The sequence below is a fragment of the Netta rufina genome, assembly GCF_964035555.1.
Source record: "Netta rufina genome assembly, chromosome: 9".
In the NCBI taxonomy this organism is placed as follows: Eukaryota; Metazoa; Chordata; class Aves; order Anseriformes; family Anatidae; genus Netta; species Netta rufina.
Window position 1 is genome coordinate 16187765 of NC_140132.1, and position 20439 is coordinate 16208203.

The window sequence follows — 20439 nt, forward strand, 5'->3', positions numbered from 1 at the left end:
TGTGCATCTTAAGAAAAAAAAACAACAAAGTGAACCGCTGTGAAAGAGAGACTTTCATAAGCATAAAGCAAATTTATGTGTCCAATTCCCAGGGGCTGGTTTCCTAACCTTCATTATGAGCCCTCAATAACTTTCTCTGAGGAACAAAACAATGCGCTCGTCTTACTCCATTCAAGCAAAACCAAATTCCCCCAGTTTTGCCCCACCTGCTCCCCAGCCCCGGGGCTGGTGCTCTGGCTGGGACAGGACCGATGCTGCACCGAGGCAGAGCGTGGCATCCTCCGAGGTGCAACCCAGCCACCTCCTCCGTCCTCCCTTCCTCGTCACCACCTCCTTTCCTACACGCTGGGGAGAAGTTTTAGCCCTTTCCTTATGACACTTGGAGCTACGGGATGAAGAGAGCTCTGCAAGTGCCATCCTGCCACATGTACTTTTAGCAAAGCATCTGAAAAGCAAAGGATGGATACACACGTTCTCAGTGCGGGGTTAAAGCTAATGGGGAGCGGAGCTATCCCAGCTGGCGAAGGCTCATGATGGATAGCAGTGAGATGTTCTGAAGAAAATTAAGAAAACATTTTGAACGCCCTCCTAAAAGGGAACAAATAGGTCCAACACTCCAACAGAAGGGGATTTTTTTTGCATCTCTGAGTGATAGTGCTTCGCTTTTATGGCCTGCGGCTGCTTGGAAAATTCAAAGCTATTTCTCTGAAGAATTCACTTGGACAAACTTTATGGCTTTGATCAGTTAACTATTTTTTAATGCTAATCTACCCCAGTGATATTTGTCCTCCTTTTCCCCATGTGCACAGAAGCACAGATGCAGACAAATGCTACACAAAAGCAAACATTACCCAGATGAACAGACAGGAACAATCACATCCAGAGCCGATAACCCCACACCAACTGGGTTCTGTCTTATTCTTTTCTCTTCTAGCAGCCCAAGATCCTTTTGTCCAATATGACCTGCTAATGGAAATTTGGGAATCAAATTTGGTGGCCAGCAGGCGTAATGTACGTGCGGTGATCTGGCCACAACTATTCTCGCTCAAGTTAAAAAATAAAAATTGTATCGCCTGAAAGCTGCAACGAGACATGTGGCTGAAAGGCCTTGCTTCAGTAACAGACAGCCTGCAAGCAGCCCAAGTGAAGCCCCATCCTCCAGATGAACAAATAAAGGTGCAGATATGAGGATCTTCTTAATTGTATGGAGCAAAGATATAAACTGCACCAGGGACAGGACTGGAGCTACCTGGCAGCCAACATCCTCCCCGGACCGCTCTGAGCTTCCCTGCAGACTCAGGCTTACCCCCTGAGCACGATGCTTAGCAAATCTCCATTCACAGTCTCAGCATACGAGCTTACCTTCCTATTTAGAGCACCGAATACTCGAGATCGGTCAAACTGCGTACCAGGAACACGTCGAGTACATAAGCTCATGCACAATTACCTGCCCCATCAGTTGTATCACTGTGGCCTCCTGTGCCATACAGAGCAGCATTTACACCTAGAAAAGCAGGGTAAGAACAGTCCCTGCCCTGCAGTACCTCTGCTCCTCAAGCTGCTATCTAACTTTGCTTTTTGTCTTTGGGTAACAGATTCAGGCAGTATTTCCTGTGGCAGAGAATTACACAGGCTGATTACCCTCTGCGGAAAAGTGAAAAAATCCTGGAAGCAATTTTCTGTCTCAATTGTTCCCAGAGCACAGGAACAATCTCTTCGCCCTCTTCCTATTTTCTGCTCAGTGCCGTCCGGGCTCGGCATGCCGAATTCATCACGCTGCTGCCTCAGGTCCGGGTCCTGCAAACACTTAACCAGGTGAAACTTTGCACATGAGCAGTCCTAAAGACTTCCACTTGCATCAGCCTTGAACTTGGCCGCAAAGTCTTTAGAAGTCATAAAGGATGGATGGAGGTAGGTGTGAAACTCAAAGTATTCAAGAAATGTTCAATCCTAGGTAGGACCAGGCTTACCTCCATGGCATGACACAGATGAGCAATGTGTTTGTGACAGCCATTTCTTAACTCAGCACTTTTAAAATTCATGAGCACATTTTTAAAGACAGTCATGGAAGAGCAGCTTGAACTGAGAACCATGAATCTCAGGTAGAGCTCATAGGAAGGAGAAGCATTTTCTCAAACAAAAAAATTCATTACCATGAAAAAAAAAAAGTAAACTAAAAAACCAACCTGGGATTTTTTAAACCAACTAAACTAAAAAACCACCCTACGCACCCCAGGAGGCAGCACCGTGCTCTGCTCTGCTCCAGCACCCAGGGGCCTTGGGGAGTCCCAGGCTTCATGACCTGATGAGCTGAAATTTGGCAAAAGATTGTCCCACAAGACGGGGAAAGGACCAGGGACTGAGCACCAACGTGCACCTCTCCGGGCATGCTGCAGCAGGGGCTCCAAGCATGTATTTTTTAGCATTTTGACAACAAATACATTCTGTACACGTACACACCCACACTCTGAATGATTCAATCAAAACCTTATTGTCCAGCCAGAAGTGTTTTGATAGAAAATGCTCGATTTGCCCTCATCAATTGGGCTTCAGCATCAGTCAAAGTATTTTCTTGAATTGACACCGCTGGTCCTAGAGCAGAACAAGCTCTTTGGATAATTTGCCTCCGAAGGCCGGTACTGACCTTTCAGTTGCATTATTATTTTTTCTTTAAATAAAGCTAACTTCTAAAAGATTGTTACTTTTCTGCTGATGCTGCTGGGAGAAGGGGAGCAAACAGGGCTGCGTGCCCGCCACACAATCTCATGGCCAATCTTAATATCGCTTAATTTTCAGATGAGGAATTTGGTAGTAAACAACCTTTTCGTTGTACACAAACATTTTTAATTTCATGCCCTGCTAATCATACATCTGTTAGAGTTCCTTCTCCATCCATTGCTGTAACGATAATAAAAGAAAAATCATCACGCTAAGAACGTGGTTTGTCTGAAACGAAAATTGAATAATAATCGATTTTCCTCAGCGGGATGAGGGAAGGCAGCGAGCAGCACAGCTCGCCCAGTGAAGCTGACAGAGGTGTGGTTTTGGAAGTGACACCTTCACATTTGTCCTGTCGGTGGATCCCAGAGCCACCACGCTCGGAGGTGGCAGCCCCACTGCCCCCCAGCGGGGTGGATCGCAGCAGCCCCGTTCCATGGGCACTTTGTCACCATCCCTGTTTGCGTAAGAGCCTTTTCTGAACTGCTGATACATCATTTTTGCCTTTTTAAGGCTCCTCCTATTCCCATAGCCGTGCCAGGCCAACTCCAGATGAGAAATGCTGTGCTTGTAGCAGACACACAATGAACAAGTGACGGGAATCCACCTGATGCCCCGGGCAAGGCGACCCAAAGACATGGGCAGAGGTATGGGGCTCTGCTACATCTGAGATGCCTGCCCAGGCTCCAGTCCTCATATCAGCACCCTGTAAGCCTCCCCTTCCAGAGGCTGTCCTCTAAAGCACTGTTATCTACATCAGCTCCCCCTCATCTTCATGGAGAAGCGCAGCAGTTTGAGTAATCCAGCTCTAAGGAGACTCCCCGGGGTTAACTAGTACCAATTAATTACTCCCATTTTGCAGATAAGCAAACAAAGGAACACAAGAGAGCACTGAGCGCCCCGGTCTGCATTTACAGAGCAGAGTTCACGGCACACACACGCTGACCTGGCTCATGGGTCAGAGTTACCAAAGCCCTGGGGAGAGGAACTTGGGATCCCCGGCCCCTTCCTCCTCCTCCTGCAGCAGCAGCACCAGCCTGCCCCACACAGCCACCACTGCAGGGCACAAAACCCATGAGGCCGAGCAGGATTTTGCTTGGCCCTTCATGCTGAAGCTATATATATGTAATAAATACATATACGTTGGGCAGAGATCCCCGGGCTGGTGTTGGGAAAGGCGCTGTGAAACCCAAAGCAAGGCTCGCTCTGCTCACCCACAGCATTTTATTTCATTCTCCACTGCCACCCTCCCCATGCACATTACAGCCATGCATATCAACATCAGAGCACCCCAGCCTCCCAGCCACAGCAGGCTCGGGGCAAAGACTGGGGGAATACGGTGAAGGTGATCCTAACCAGCCTCTGCCACCTGTAAGGCTAGGTGACCACGATCAGCATCAGGACAGGCACTGATACCTCCCGGCTGCAAAATGCAAAAGCGTTCAGCTCCGGGCTTTTCAGACCTCTAATCAAAGTGCATTCAGTCAAACACCGCTACCAGAATTACCAGCCTAAAGGGAGGGGAAGGAATAAAAAAAGACTTTGTTGAGCAAAAGTACTCCGAGACACATTTGATGTAATAGTCATATGATTAACAAACTGTCATATCAAAGTTTTCTGCAAAGTAGGAACACTCTGACAGTTCATATTTTAAAAACTGACATTTTGATTCATTACTGTAAATAGCACTCTGTATTAAATATTGTGACAAGGCATACAGTGTATTTTTTGAGCTCTATAACATTTAGGAAGTACTGGATTTTTTTTTAAAAAACACGTATAATATCAAAAGCAGTTAAAGCAGAACTCCAAGACGGCTTGTAGAGGAGAGGATCGTTATTTCTGAAACAACCTACTTCTTCGCCGTCATCCTGAGCACTGCTGGGAACTTTGGCCCACAAGGATCTTAATGTACTGTTTGCATAATAAAACAGGGAATTGTCTCACGGAACAGAAGAGCTATAAGGAAAGTGGCTACATTAAATAAGGTAAAATTACTCAGCAGCACAGCGTCTTGGAGCTGGCGTAAGGGGAAGAACGCTAAAAGGTGCTGAATTGCCACTCAGGATATCTGAGAGTGCAGGATCGCAATCAAAATAAACAAAGTGACATCCAAATGAGTGCCCACACGGGCGTCTTGCTTATCCCTTAGTCTCCAACTACGTTTTGCCCATCGCAGGCAGAGGTGAGAGGGAAGGGCTGCCCAGAGGGAGCTGCTGAGGACTTTTTCTTGCATGGGACTGCAGGAGAGCAACCCGAGCCGCAGGGATGCTGTGAGCCACCAGCACTGCCCTGCCAAACCAGCCCATTTCATACCTTTCCTCCCACCCCTGGAGCCTCTCTCAGCTCATGGGGCCCTTCCCTGACTCAGCAGCACGACAGCAACCAGGACCGGGCCCATCAGCAATGCAAATGGTTTGCATTTCCTCAAAAGCTGTGCACAGGATAGAGAAATTAAAAATAAAGCCCCGGCTAGCAAAGAAAGGCCTGACAAAGCAGCAGGAGAAAACCCGAGGCTGCCTAGCCTGTTTGCAAGATGCTCAGGTGTTATTAGGACCGCAGTCAAGGGCTTTAGGAAGAAAAATGGTTCCCATTACCATTACTTACAGCCAGCTGCAAGTGGAGCTCTGGGCTCAGTCTGCTGTGAGAGAATGGATATGCTGCCACAGACACGAGCAGCGAGCCCGGCCCGGGACACGGTGAGGCAGTCACGCACCCTGAAGATGGATCACAATGCTATTTCCACGTGGGGCTGATCCAACACTGCCTGCGTTTCCCTAGGAGCAGCTACATACCGCTCATATGCTGGAAATCTTGTGGATGGGTTTGCATGCCAGCAAGTGTGGTAGTAGTAGTGGTCTAGCCAGACATCCAAAGCATATTGGCACCGCTATAATTTGTCCATTCACCAATATGTTTTCCTAAAAACGCCCATATGCTTTTCCTGCAGTTCCCATATGCTTTTGCGAAGGGAAACAAAAACATTTTGTTAGTTGCGAGCGATTGATCGCTGCATATTTCACAGAAGTCAAATAGAAAAACAACAACAAAAAAGCAGTCAGCTGCTTCCCCCTCCCTTTCCTCCCTGCTCACGGAGGGAACTGTGAAGAGCAGGAAAAATTCAGCCCACAGCAAAATACACACACGGCTCATTTTTTGCACTGCAAGATATTCTAGGAATTACAGGAGGAATCTTCATTAAAAACAAGCTATCAAAGATCTGGCAGCCGGTGGCATTCCAGGCAGTAATTCAGCGTTGGGTGTTTGTCTACGTCTCCAGTGCTAGCTCGGGTCCTCAGGAAGGAGCAGCGCCCGTCGGGTAACGCAGCCCACAGGAATCCAGGCTCCTGGAGAAGCACGTCAACCGCGCCTGGGGGATGCTGCCACAAAGAGGTTACAGCCTTCCTGATGTGCAGGGACAGCTAATTTGATGCCAAATCTATCACAGAAATCCCCTGCCATGTGCAAGGCTTCCTAGGAAGGCACGGAGCTGCTGCTGCAGATCCCAAAGCAGCGAGTGCGTGCACAGAGAGGGCAGACAGCTGGGTTCAGCCGGGAGCATGAGTGTGGGTGTGCAAATTTGTGGGTGTCAAGGCTGGACCATGTGGGAACCGTGGCTTTTCAGTCAGAGACTCATTAAGAAATGTGGCAGACCTGGAGCCAACGTTCAAAGAGGAGCAGTGTGAAATGTTTCTCTGGAGAAAGATTAGTGCACGTCCTTCTTTACACAAATAAAATTAAAGAGAGAAGCATAATATGGACAAATCAATTAACTTCTGAAAAGCCAAGGGCACCAAACGTAACAGCAGAGGAGATGGGAAGAGCTTTGTTACAGGGACACCGAAGCAGTGCACAGCCTTTCTTCCTTGGAAAAGAAATTCAGCTACTGCTGCATGAAGTCCTGATTCCAGCCCTGTGTTCCGCCAGTAATGTTCCAGTAACAGTGGAGTTACTCCACTGTTGCTGGAGTTTGAGGCTGACTTTCTACACACGGGACACCCCCAGCTGCATGCACCCTCCTGCCAGCATGAGGACTTTCAGTGCTGCAGTCTAATGTTCTCCAGTTCTTCAGCAAATTTAACCAGAAATGTTCTCCCCGAAGTTTGGGTTTCCTTACCAAGATCTAACCTCACGCAAATGGCCTAATGAGAGACCAGGTACAATAAGGCAAGAGCCCCATTTTCCCACCAGAAAAAAAAAAAAAGCTGAAAAAACAGTCAAGAGAAGAGAAATCAATCTCTTGCACAAGGCTCACAGTAAAAAATAATAAATTTGTCAGAGACGGCTTGCTTGGCAAGACACATTTTATGATATGCTTTTGTCCTGAGAGGAGCTGTGAGCACCTGAACATCTGACTTCCCAATTCACAAATATATTGGATGCTGTTGCTTAAGCTTTCAACAGAGAGCAAAAAAATACCATCTCATTTAGTCAACAGTCTACAAGGGTAGGCTTCTCCCTAGGTTTCATATTTACAGCAACACTTTGGGACAGTCTATTAGGCTTAGCCAGGAAAGCTGCCACGGAAGGAGCGAGACTAAGAGAAGTGCTGCCATTAATCTTTGATAACCCAGCAAATGGGAAGACCAGGCCTTGAACCAAATTCTACTCTCTTGCTATTAATCTCCTGTCCTCTACTTATTAATCCCTTGTCTGTCTTTCTCCTTCAACATTTATTAATGCCCCCAACTGTTTGCAGTAAACAGGGCGCTGAAACCTCATCTCTAGCCAGCCATAATTCACCAGACAGAAAGAAAAGCAACAGAAAAACAAGAGGGTAAAAAGGAGGAAAGGAAGGATGTGGATTGCCTTACTGAAATGGCAGGATGAGTGCACTTCTACTCAGTGACACGGGAGGGTAAAGAAGCTCTCCCAGATTCTGCATGCCACACAGACATCTCACCAATCTCAAGCCAGATCTGCATTGAGACAAACGAAGTAGCTCCTCTAGTCAAAACAGGGTCGCTGGGTCTAGTGGCCTGGGTCCAGCAGCAGCCTCTGACATGAAAATAACCCCACAGCTATCCAGAGCATGAAGGCCAGTGCTGTACACAAACAGCACAATTAAAAGGGATGACGAGGCCAAAGCTACCAGCCAACCCCATCCATTTATTATCCCCTTCTCCATGGGGCTGCTCGCTGCTTTCTCCCCACAGCTGCCATCACCCTGTAGCATCTCTAACACCTCCTTCACCTCCTGGGATGTTTCAGCTGACGGAGGCCTGAGGACAGACCCACTGCCCTGACACCGCTCCTTTTTAGCAACCTCCCCTGAGGGCTCCCCCTCACGATTCAGTCGCCGTGGGTCCAGACCTGGGCCCAGAAATAATAAAAACCACGTTGAGTCTCCTGGGGTGCCCTGGCCTCCAGCACCACGGGCTCTGGAGAAACACCTTCATTTGCTGCAGGACCAAAGGACACTTTGCAAAGCCGCCCTGGGGTCTGCAGGCTCTGCCCAGACTCGGCTGTCGGCCAAAGCCCCACGAGCTGATGCGCTCCTCACCTGGAAGCCAGGCAGCCCCCTCAGGCCCCGGGACAGACGTAGGGACAAGGCTCTTCCGAGGCACCTCTGCGGATGGAAACGGAAAGGGCAGCATTAACCTTTGTGCTCACAGTGACAGCAGAAAGTAAATCAAGCTGGCCGTGACACCTCACGGAGAAAACAGCCCTAAAAGGGCCTGTAGGCCCGCTACCTTCCCTCGCGGAGCAGCTCATGACTATTTTTCCTCTGATCCAGCTCCCGTGTCAGCCTGGCCCTGCTTTGCTCCATGTAAGGGCTTTTCACACGTCGGCAGGGCAGATTAAATCTGAGCAAGAGCATCAGAGCGACGGAGGTTTATTGGAGAGAGGAGCTGGTTGTTTTAAATCAACGCGGAGCTGGTGAAAGGCACTGACGTAAGGGCTCTAGGTAACAAAGCCTCTTTCAAAGCCCGACCAGACACCCTCCTGCCTCTCGTGCTTAAAGGGCCTCTTCTTCCCCAGCCTCCTTCTCCGCGAGGGCCGCACTGAGTCACCCTGCAGCGCCAGGTAGGCATGTGAGCACCCAGAAGTAGCCAGGCTGAGATGGGATGTGTTCCCCACGCAGCACTGGGTGAAAAAAAAACAAGTGGCAGAGTGGGACGGTCCCAGTCCCACCTCCACCTCCAGCCCTGGCTTCTTTTGGATGCCTCCAAAGGTGCCTAGCAAAAAAAAAACAAACTAAAAGTCAGGTTTTTGAAGTAACCACAGGCTGCCTTTAACCAGCAGCTTTTCATACTGGCAGCTTATTGATATCTGAGCCTCCTCTTGTGTTTTCCATTTCCTTTCATCTCAGTACTGGGGAAGAAATAAGCAGGCACAAAATACCAGCAAGGATCGGTGCAAGGTCCCACATACCTTCCCCTGCCCACCCCAACACCAGGGTCAGAGGATTCCCAATCACCTCCAGCTTCTGCCCATCCCCTTCCCCTGCGTGCCTGAAATTAATTATCTCTTAACAAACACAGCTGAGATTAACTAATGACTTAAAAGATCCTTAAAAGAAGGGAGGAGAACCCAGCACTGGTGTCTTTGCCTAGGGGGACCGGGTCTGGCAGGGCAGCAGTTTCACCCTCCTGCCCTGGGTGGAGAAAGGGGAGCACAAAGGAGAACTGCAGAGGTTGCTTCAGGCCCTCACCGAAGCACAAGAAGCCCGGAGAAATTTCCCGAGGATCTGCCTGCTCTGATGCTGGATATTCCTTTCATATTTGCCATGACAAATAATTCATGTTAACATTTTTTCGAGCACTGTAAGCCCCGTATCGAGTAACAGCAAAGAGACAGACAGGTGTCCCGACCACAGAGGAGGCAGCATATGCCAACAGTTTGGAATTTATTATTATTGTTATTTTTTAAAGGGGGAAACAAATCCCACGGATTATTCTGTGCATGATACATTTTCTGCTCCCTGTTTGATGTCGCTTTCAGACCGAGGACTTCAAATAGCTAACGCTAACCTATGCCTCCAGCCTGTTTGAAACTCATGCCCCTTGTGTGACGGGCCGTGAATGCATGGTGAATCACTTCCACCACACACGCAGGGGGTGAGGAGCGGTGGTCCATGCCTCCCGGGTACTGCACGGACACGAACACGTCAGAGGAAAGGAGACGAGGGCCCCCTCTGCATCGCCGCCTGGGAATTCAGTGCTACCAGCTTCGTGTTTCCAGAGCTGGGAAGCTCGAGCTGCAGGTCAGCAGCCCAACCACGAGCAGTGAGACGAGAGAAGAGGAGAACTGCTGGCGTTTTCTGCAGAGCACACACACACAACCTGCACAGGCTGCACTTCCACTCTCCCTGCCTGCCTCCGGGAGATGCTTAAGAGAAGCTGCATTTTAATTACTAGTCCTAATCAAGGGAATCTAATCTTGACAGCGAGGGAGAGAGAGCTAACCCAAAGTTACAGGCGTGGGGGTACGTGGGTCCCAGCTCTTCGCTTCTCTGCTGACATTATGGCTTCCAGGAATTAAATCAAAACCCCACTTACCTTCGGAGAGGTTGCAATTTGCATCTAAAGCGCTGCCCAAACCTCAGTTGTAATAACCAGATAGAGCTCCTCCGAAATCAATGGAGTTCCTCTGATTCTGTCTGGTTACAGATCTACAGACCAATAAACATTAAAGCTCCTCCAACCTGCAGCTAAATATCTTCTAATAGAAGACCATTATCTTTGTCAGATTGATTTGGACACCTTGTTTAAAGCATGCTTGAAGACTCATTAGAATCTTTGGGGTTTGGTAGCTGGATTTTAAGAATAAACCCCAGCAGCAATTAACCACTCGAAGACGGCACGTTAACAGTTTACAGACAAAGCTGGAGTAGAAATACAACTTCATTTTCTGCTTTTCATTAGGAAATTGGTAAAATGGAGGAAGCAAATAAAACGCAGAAAAATGAAAAGTGAGTTGTGCACACACCAAAAAATCATCTGCATTATTTTATAGACACTGAATTAAAAAGAAATACAAGGATAAGAGAAACAGAATCATAACAGAGAAACCCAGTCTTCTCCTCCTCTGGAGCCTTACTAAATTATAGCACACACAGAAGATGATGCTCACCCCAGGAAACGCAGATGTGCTTCCTTGGCTGCCTCTGGCCCTAGCAGCTGGGCTCAGGTTGGGCTCCTCTCCCTCGAGCCTTCCCGAACCCCCTGTCACAAAGCCTCCCAGCACTGAGTTCACAATGGCCAGGCTCCCCGGCAGCAGTGCTGCTACCAACACGTTACCAACACGTGTTACAGCTCTCTGTCCAAAGGTGGATGCTATGGACATTACCACATCCTGAAGAAAAAGAAATGCAGCCCTCCAGTAGCCTTTCAATCAGCAAGACAGCACCGTGAGCGAGGAGGTGGCGCTGACCCAGGAGCGAGCAGGTAGGATCCTGGGGTAGGATGGTGGCAGATGGGATCCTCCTGTCCTGTCCCAGCTGGGCTGGAATGTCACCACGCCTGTGGGGATGGCTGTGGCACCTGCACCATGCTCCTTGGTCATATATGCCTGCCCTGACCACAGCTCTCTGCTGGCTGCGAGGAGAAAGGGCAGACAGCAGCACAGCCACCCCAGGCACCCAGCACAGGGCACGCACCAGCCTGGGCATCAGTGTGTGGGCAGGGGTGGTGGGGACAGGGTCATGCACAGCCCCCCGAGTGCACTCCATCATGTTCCCTTTCGCTGTTTCAGATCTGGATGCAGCCTTAAAAACCCATGGTGCCAGGCACCTAACCAACGTGCTGCTCCAGCTAAACGAGGGCAGGCTGAGCTCAGTTTTGCCAGTAACATGGGAAAGGACAAAAATAAATGAAAACAACAGCAACAAATCAGTAGTAGTAGCATTTTGTTGAAATCAAACAAGCCCGAAAAGCCCCAGCAAATCAAAGACAAAACAGAACAAGGGATATGGAGAAACACTCTCAGTCTCTGCTATTGCTTCGAGACAGCAGCTCACAGCCGTGATTGAAGCTCAGGTAGTTCAGGTGCTGGAAGCAAGACACCACGCTCCATTAACACGGAGGTACGATGCTCCTGTGCCGACGTGCTCCTGCACCACGAGAGCAGCTCACTGTGGGGATGAGCAGGATGCTCGGACAGGCTGCCTCTCGCACTGCAGCCCAGCAGCCGAGCCGTGAGGACCCCGTGCAGGCGAGCACCCGTGCCCACCAGGAGGACAGATGCTCCTGGTGCTCCCACCGTGGTGTCGGGCACCTCCATTGAGGGTCCCCTCCCACCAGCCCCGGCTCCCCGCCGCCACGCAGGAGCTTCCCAGACAGCCCGCAGAGAAAGTCAGGCACAGCTCAGCTAAGCACCTGGATCTACAAACAACAGATTAAATTCTCAAGCTACAAAAGTATGTTTTAGCAAAAGTGCAATTGAACTCCATGTACTTGTTACATTTCTAAATATACTCCGGTTGTCAAGACAACAAAGAGACTGATGGATCTCTAAAGTGTACTGTATCTATTTAATTGTCAGCATTTCAAACTGACTCGAGGAGGGAAAAAAATGCTGCGTGATAAGTCTAATCGTCATGGTTACCACTGGCTAACCCCATAATAAAAATATATATATGCTAGCTGAATGTGCCAAGCCATGTGAGGAGCAGATGGGAGACATTCTCATTACTGCGACAGCCTCCACTGGAAAACTAAACTTGAGGAAGGATGCGAGAGACTTTACAGAGATCTCAGACACAACAGACGTCGTGGGCTGTATCTTCCCAGCCGTTTGGCAGCAGCCGCTCGGGCTTTTCCGCCGCGCTTCTTCGCCCCTCGTGGGCTGGGGCAGCCCACGGGGCTGGGGCTCCCTAACTCGCTGGCGTTCCTGCCTGGGGAATCTCATCCCTCCCCGTAAAAAGCCTGGGATGCGAGCTATTACTCCTTAAAAACCTCTGACAAAATGAGATGTGCAACTGCCTGGTGTTTGCGCTCCCACCCTCGCCTGCTTCTCTCCTCCCCGCGGGCAGCCCACGGGGATGGCTCCGGCAGGAGGCTGCTGCAGCCCGGCCCTGCTGCTCTAACGCGGTGAACAGCTCCACGGAGAGCCACATCCCACCTCAGAGAAGGGCAACAAGCAGCAAGAAGCTTCCAGCCACTGCTGCAGGTAGCGTTGCACCAGCCTCAGGTCAGGCTGAGCATTTTCATGCACCCACCCCCCCCGTGCGCCCGCTGTGACAAGCACAATCCAGCACCGCCGTCCACGTGCGGTCCCTCCTGGAAGAGATGCTTTCCAAAAAAAGCCTCAGACACTGGCTTTTTACGTGGAAGACCTCCACAACTACGTCTGAGATATCTACCTGGGTATAAAATGATTGTAAAACCCAGGCTTTCTTCCTCTGAGCAAAACTCATCCAACCGCACTTGTTTCTCACTGTTCTTCCACCAAGCTGCAATTTAACTTGTAAGGGGGAGGTACGGATCTCATTTGGACACAAGAGGCAATGGAAACCAACTCACATTCACCTGACCAGCACTGACGTCAGTGAATGACCAGGTTTCCAACCTCCCCCAATGGCTTTTGACAGAGAGCACGTCAGAGTTGAATCACCCTTCCAAGTCTCCCCCGTGACGCTCGGCTCCCTGGCACAGATAAAAGCTCTGCACCTCCGCCGCCAGACGCTCCCATGGAAATCCATCTCCAGGAGAGAGCCACAAAATAAAACTCGATCAGGTTGGAAACCACCGTTTAAGACACTCTCCTTCCAAGGCCTCTCGGGCGAGGTGTCTGAGGCTGTGCCGTATTCCCTGGAGCTCGCCCTCGCTCACTACCAAGATGACCAATTTCTGAATTCCCGACCTGAGATTCTCGGTGACAGATATCTGGCTTTCGTGCCTACCAATACAGTCACCGTGCGGTTCACCATCACGCGCTGCTTCACAGAGCCCTGTGTGCACGGAGATGGGCAGTGAAAATCAAAACAGAAGTAGCACAGAAGTGTTATTTCCGGGGCCGGTGTGAGAATTACTGCAGCTACCGCTAAGGCTAGGAGCCAAAAAGGAGTCTCAGGCACAAAGAAGCCTTCAAGTCAACAGGACGTGGAGGCAGCTGGTTTCCCCAGGAATATGGCTACACCTGGAGTGAAGCAGCACCAGCATTTCATCCCGAGGTACCTAAGTACTTCTGAAACTAAGCATTTCCCATAAGGAACTTCAAAGAGCTTGCAGCCCTTCTGCAGGCTGTATCCAGAGCTTAAGTGAGCTGAAATCCCAAACAACCGGGAGCTTAAAATCACACTCCAAAGCGCCTGTTTCGACATCGTAGGGGTGCAGGAACCTAACTTTGGTTTTCCTGTTACTGAAAGTGCTTGCCTGGGGCACCAGGCTCTCAGCTATGGCTCTGGGACAACTATTACATTCTGTTCTAATAAAGTGCACGCTCTCAGGAGCAAACTCCCCAGGATGACTCCTTTGCTTTGGCACAAATGGACTCATTTGGTTGAGATAAAAGGATGTTCTCTTGCATCACTTTCATTTGATTTTTTTTTTTTTAAGATAGAGAAACAGTTAATTTTGCTAAATGAGTGCTCTGTTGCCATGACTTCACTGCAGACAAACACAAAGCCATCAAGCTCCTTTTCTCTGGGCGTTGTTTTTTTCAAACAGGTATTTGATTGCCTGGATTTTCTTACTTCTTTTCCCAACATCTGGATTTCCAGCAACATCCCCCAGCCAGGCAGATTCATAAGGGCTATACCTGCTCATTTAGAGATATTCCTGCACATATTCATGCACTCACAATCCATCTCTGCCAGATGTGCCACCAGGCCTTCTGTGACTCCAGCTTGCAAATCTCTCCCGAAGAGATTTCTGAACCCGAAGTTTATGGGATTAGTCCCTGAAAGGCAGAATTCCCACCAAGGACTAAAGGATGGCTCCATCCTGCTCACTGGCAGAGACTACTGCCAGGATTTTGCCCCAGTCCAAAAGCAGAAGCCTCCCACAATTACAAGCCCTTCCCAGTGCCTCACTTTCCCAGGCAGGGGAAGGCTGTGCGCACACAGCATCTGCTTCTGCAGGGAGTTGCACGTTGGCTGAGTTAATATTCACCAAGTACACTGGGGATTAAGAATATTATTAGACTTGACTGAGGTAGATGCTTTTTTCTCTTTTCTTTCCTTTTTCTTTTTTTTTTTTCTCCCCCTCTAATGTTTGCATTGAATAGACAGACTAAGCAGAAACAGCATTTGTAGCCTGCAGCCATTATCCCAGTAAATGGCTTATTACAGCACGCAGCCTACCCGCTCACCTCCAGCCTGTCGCACTTCCAGGCAGGTAGGTGGAAGCGCTGCTCATTCCGGAGAACTTTCCTTTTTACTGTCTCTGCCTGATGGAGACTCTCGATACCCGGGCTCACAAGACAGGGATTAGGATATAAATGCTTTGGTAGAAGCTCGTTGTTTGGTACCTATTTATGACAATCACAGAACAATTAATTACTTCCTGGCTAAGACTAATTCCCGTCTCTTCCAAAGAGGTGGGGGGGCTGGGAGGGAAGGAATTGTCTCAAGACTTTCGATTTCCTGATGAGTCATAGCAGACCCACTCGGACGCGCTCGATACTTCAATCAGGCTGTTTCTTATCAAGGTATATTCAATACATTACCAAGACGTGGGGCGTGCTATTTTAAGGGCTCATTTCAGGCCCTGTAGGCATAACGCTGCTTCTGAACGTGCGTTTGGTCCTGGCCAAGGCAGGCTCACCTCCTGCTCCACCGCCCCTTCCCTGCATTCCCATCACCAGAGAGAAACAAACGCTGCAAGAGACAGAAAACGAAGAGCCGTACGCTCGCTGCACTGATTTTCACAACACGCAGCCCTTCAGTAAGTAGCCCTCTCTCCCACTTCATTAGTTCATTCCCTTCCCTTTGGCAATGAAATTACTTATGTGACAGCAGCATCTGACAAGAAGAAAACATTCACAGACTGCGCGGGTTGCAACAAGTCCGCAGCCTCTTGCTTTCTTCGTTCTAGGGCCAAGAATCATACATTTATTTTTCCGCCCCGGGGAGCAACTCGGCATCCCTGTACGAATCCTCAATTGTCCCCAGTTCCCACGCCACCCACTCACAAGCTCCCAGGCTCCGTAAGGCAGGCGGGAGCCACCTTGCCCAACCTCTGAGCAGCAACGCAGGTTTTGGGGACCGCGGCAGGTGCCCTCTGGTCCTCGTTAATTCCTTTATTTAACGAACTGTTAGATGTAATTTATCATGCCGATTGGGCAATTGATCCCAGGCGGGTCCTTTGAGTCCACGGCAGGTTGCGTTCTGCATCAGCCTGACTCCAAAATGTGTAAAAAAAAAAAAAAAAAAAGAAACATGGCCATGATAATAAACTTCAGCTCCTCTAAGAGCAGCCACTGCCCAGACACCACCTCAAGGCCACGCTTGAGCTCCTTATTCCCAGCGGTTTTCCCCATGGCACTGGACTGTGCGAACAGTTTCTGTGCAAGCAGCTGCAGTGCCAGTTTCTGCCCAGCCCATGCTAATTGTGAGCGATTCCAGTTCAAACGCTCTGAAGCCAGAAAGTATTTCGGTGACATCCAGCCCAGGTCTCATCTGTCACCAGCTCTCCAGTGGTGAACAAACCTGCAATCAGCTATGAAAACTTGTCCATGTCTCTTCTTTCCCCCTCCTTGGAAACACTTCTGTGCAAATTCCGATTTCATGCAGCTCGTTTTTGATCCTCGTGATGTTTTCAGCCCGTCAGTGTAATGGGACTGCCAAAGCAACACAAAGGTGTGGCCGTGGATGTCCCATTGAAGTCGATGGATCCTCCAAGCCTTAGCGGCTCCTCAGGTGCTACTTGACAAGTATCATCACCTCGCCCTGGATCACGTTTATCTAAAAGCCTCAAGGCACCTTAGAGATACTCAACCAGCTTCAGAGACTCCGTGAATGCAAACAGCACGTGGTCAAGGACTGCTTCACATGGCCAAGCTTGGTTTGGAAGATCCAAGGAAGGAAATACGCTGAGCTGTAGTTTAAAGCATGGCAAACCAACTCGAGTGGGCTCCGTTAGTTAAAGTCACCTTAACTAGAAGGGGAATACTCACACTAATTTTATATATTTCCATGAAACACACTATCACCTCAGTTTGGGTGTTTACAGGACAAGCAGTGACATTCACTTTGAGCCGCAAGGGGCTGAGCAGCACAGCTCTGCGTGCACGTGAATCCACGCCGGGAATTTCAGCGCCTGCTCTCTCTGTTTTACAGTACCCGTGATAAAATCCTTCACCACCCTTGGGCTGCACTAGCCAGCCCCTAACAAGATCTGAAATGCTTGCTGGACTGTGCAGCTCTCTTCTTCAGGCAGCAACCAGCTCCTTTAAAGAAAGTGTGAGGCAGAAAAGGGGATCATGAGCTGGTGGCCTCTGCTGTGCCATGGAAAAGCACCCGTGGAGCTGCTGCCTCAGGGCACAGTGCAAGCAACTTTCTTACAAACTGCTGTTGTGAGCAAAGGGAATATACAGGACCACGTTAACAAAGATGACAAAAAGAACTTCAAAGGAATTCTAAGTTCTCCTTGTTCTGGACAATTGCATATGGCTCTGTCAGCTCAAGCAGATGAATTATCAGATTTGGGCTCATCTCGTTTTCTTAAAACGTGTCAGCCCGGGATTCTCCCATGCCAGGCAGTTAAGTTCCCATGCTTTCCCAAAAAGCCACTTGGAAAGTTTCTAAATGCAGAAGGAGAAAAATAATCCTGCTCGGTCCACGCCTGCGTCTCCCTCTCCTCCCATTAGCACATGGGGAGAAGGTTGGCTTGGAGCAATACACCATTTCCATTTGAATATGAATCACTCCTCTGGTGAGAAAACAAAACAGAAGCCCATTTCACACGAGCCTTATCTAAAGACATAATGAAAACCGACACATCTAACAGGAGCAATGGAAATAAAGCACGGTGAAAATACCGGCTCAGGCAAACGAACAACAATACTTTCTGTCCCAAAAGGTCCCAAAGCTCACAGGGGCAGGAACCACTCCAGCTGCCACCAAAACCTCATCACCTCTGGATGGTACCTGGGCAGCACCACCTGGAGCTCACGATGGAGGGAACATCATCATCAAGCTGAATCTGCACAGGAGCGTGATCCTTCTGGGAAACTGGACCACTCTCCTGGAAAGTGGAAGCTGGTTTGATTTGGATTCATACCATTCAAAAATGGCATTACGTGGGCTGAGCACCTGAATACCAGGCGCACAATGCTGTAGTTATCAGTGACTGGCTGAAAAAAGGATGGAAATCAAACCTCTGTATTCTGGTGCTCTCCAGCTTCTCATTCAAAAGGTTACAAAAATAGTAGTGAGGTGGGGGATTGAAATACATGGAGTACAAATGGATTTCTTACTGCCCACAGAATGGAGGGAGCAGGATTCCCTGCCCCTGCTTCAACTGCTGGCTTCCCGTGGAGTTTTTTTTTCCTCTCCCCAAGTCACTTTTCCTCTCCCCAGCTCGGCTTTCCCCTGTCCTACAAGCACAGCGATATTCCACCAGCATTAGGAACAGCCTGGAGGAAGGCAAAACATTACTATTTAACACTGCTACTGAAAGGCTGGTCTTCAGAAAGCAGCAGGTCTTGCCTCTCTCCAGCTTTGCTGAAGCCCTGACCGAAGCACTGCTTTCACTCTCTCCTGTCACCCTCTCCTTTCACCCTCTCCTTTCCCACCAGCACAGCTCACGCTGTCACCTCCCTGGAGGTGGCGGTGGCTTTTTGTTCCAGCACTGTTCAACAGAGGCACAGCCCAAACTCAGGCCCTGTGCGTGCTACCCAAATACAGGCAAACAAGACATTCAGAAATCCTTCAAAAAAGAGGCCCTGAGCAAGCAATCCGCACGCTTCCAGCCCTAAATGTTTGCTTCTCCTCCTGGCAGCATCTGGAGGCTTGCAGAGCATTTACCTGCATCTTGGCAACAGCTTTTTAAACCTACAAACTCATCAACAATTCACCTTGACTCAAAGCAATGGTTTTCCTGAGTGCCGAGGAAACAATGAGCAGAACCATCTTTTGCTTTTTCCCTATTTATTTTTTTTTTTTTGGCAAATTTCTGATAAAGCTTTTCTGAAAGGAACTTGCTTAATCTTTTCCCACATTGTATTCTGTATACAGTTGCCATTGCAGAAATAAAACAAACCAAAAAAACTTTGTGCACAAATGCAAACAAATCGGAGAAGGGCTTGGCCCGCTCTGCCTAAAACAAATGCCAACCTCCTCTTTTACTGGCTCAGCGGCAGCGACCCAAAGCCAATACGTTCTTAGCATTTCTGACAGGCTGACTCTTGGAGGAGTTTGTGCAAGTTTGCCTTCAGTGCCTTGGGACTGCACGACAATTCGAGGGAAAATTCCCTTAAAAGGAACGTGCACGGTGATGTTTCGATGCTACCGAGCTGGTTCCCTGCAGAAGTGACCTCTCTCCAACCAGGCAGTCGTGTTCCTGCAAGCCGGAGACACCCCCTCGTCTTGGTTTAAACAGAACAAATTCATTTCTTTTTATTGAGAGGGGGGAAAAAATCAACAAATCGATGAACACGAAAGGAAAGTTACAAGGAGCTGAACATGATTTACAGGTAAAGTGAATTGCCAGGGGATTCAGGCAAAGATTCATCGCTGATTCATCAAACAAGTCATTGAGATGTCTAAAGAACGAGCCATCAAGAGAAGTCCCTCTTCCTCTCCACCTCGTATTATTAGTTACTGCTGGAAGTGACCTTTTCTGCAAATCTCTCGACCACTCTGAAGTGCCGGAGACTTCAGGAAGCGAAAATTAGTTCTTAAAGGAACTAAAATGCTTCAAAAACATTTTATTAAAGGTTGCATCTTGCTTCTCTCTCTCATCCCTTCCCTTGGGCATTTCGGATGAACTACCTGCTACAAGAAAACAGCCACTGTGCAGTTCTAGCTGACAATCCCCATTTCCTTCTCAAATTCCCTTGCAGCATCCACCCCAGGACAGTGATGACACGGGTGCTCAGCACGTTGTAGGAACCAAGGGATTGATTGGGAAGCTGCCTGATGCCACCGGAGCGAGGCAGCAGCAAAGCCAGGAGGAGAAGCAAGGGGCCCAGTCCCTCTGCTCTGCCGGCAGCCTCGGGAAGAGCTTATTTGGGGAGCTGGCATCGCCTGCAGCCAGCAGAGATCTCGCCTGGCTCCAGAATCTGCTCAGCCCGGCAGAAGAGTGGGAGGTGCAATTGCTGGCAGGAGCAGGCAGAGCAGCAAAGCTGGTGGAGATCATAAATGAAAGAGTGTTGTAAAACACAGAGGTGAGCGCAGACCGACACTCACCTTCACAGTTCCCCCACAGACAAGCACGCCACGCTAGACTCTGAAAGCTTTGAAACGCATCCAGCCCTCGCTGCGTTGATCCAGGAGTCTCATTTGTATGCAGGTTTGTTCTCACACACAAACACGGCAAGTTTTTAAGTCGCACACGTTTTGCACATGTCCCACGGGCTCAAGCTTACAAGTTCCTTGGGAAACCTGGTCTTAAATGGGACTGTAAAACCAAAGGCAAGAGGTTACAGATAAAGGCAAAGAACACAAAGAACCCCAGGGGTGCATTTGGGTTGGAAGGGAGCTTTGGAGGTGCCCAACACAAAGGTTCCCCAATACCCCCAATTTCCAGAGGATCGTTTTCTTAAAATAAAACATGCTTAAAGAAACTGAGCATCCAAAAGTGATTAGTCACACAAAAACATAGGCTAGGCTCT

At 49.1% G+C, this 20439-nt stretch overlaps 1 protein-coding gene across 12 annotated transcripts in view; it reads right to left on the bottom strand.

Annotated features, from left to right (window-relative positions):
- LPP (LIM domain containing preferred translocation partner in lipoma) overlaps positions 1-20439 on the bottom strand; it is a 317139-nt gene that overhangs the window by 216742 nt on the left and 79958 nt on the right. Inside the window, exon 1 of one of the 12 annotated variants that reach the window (XM_084292038.1) lies at positions 8222-8247. The exons of the other annotated variants lie outside the window; for them this stretch is intronic. The gene's annotated coding sequence lies outside the window, so the exon portion shown is untranslated. Of the gene's footprint in view, positions 1-8221; positions 8248-20439 lie in introns of those variants that run through there. 12 annotated transcript variants of the gene reach the window in all.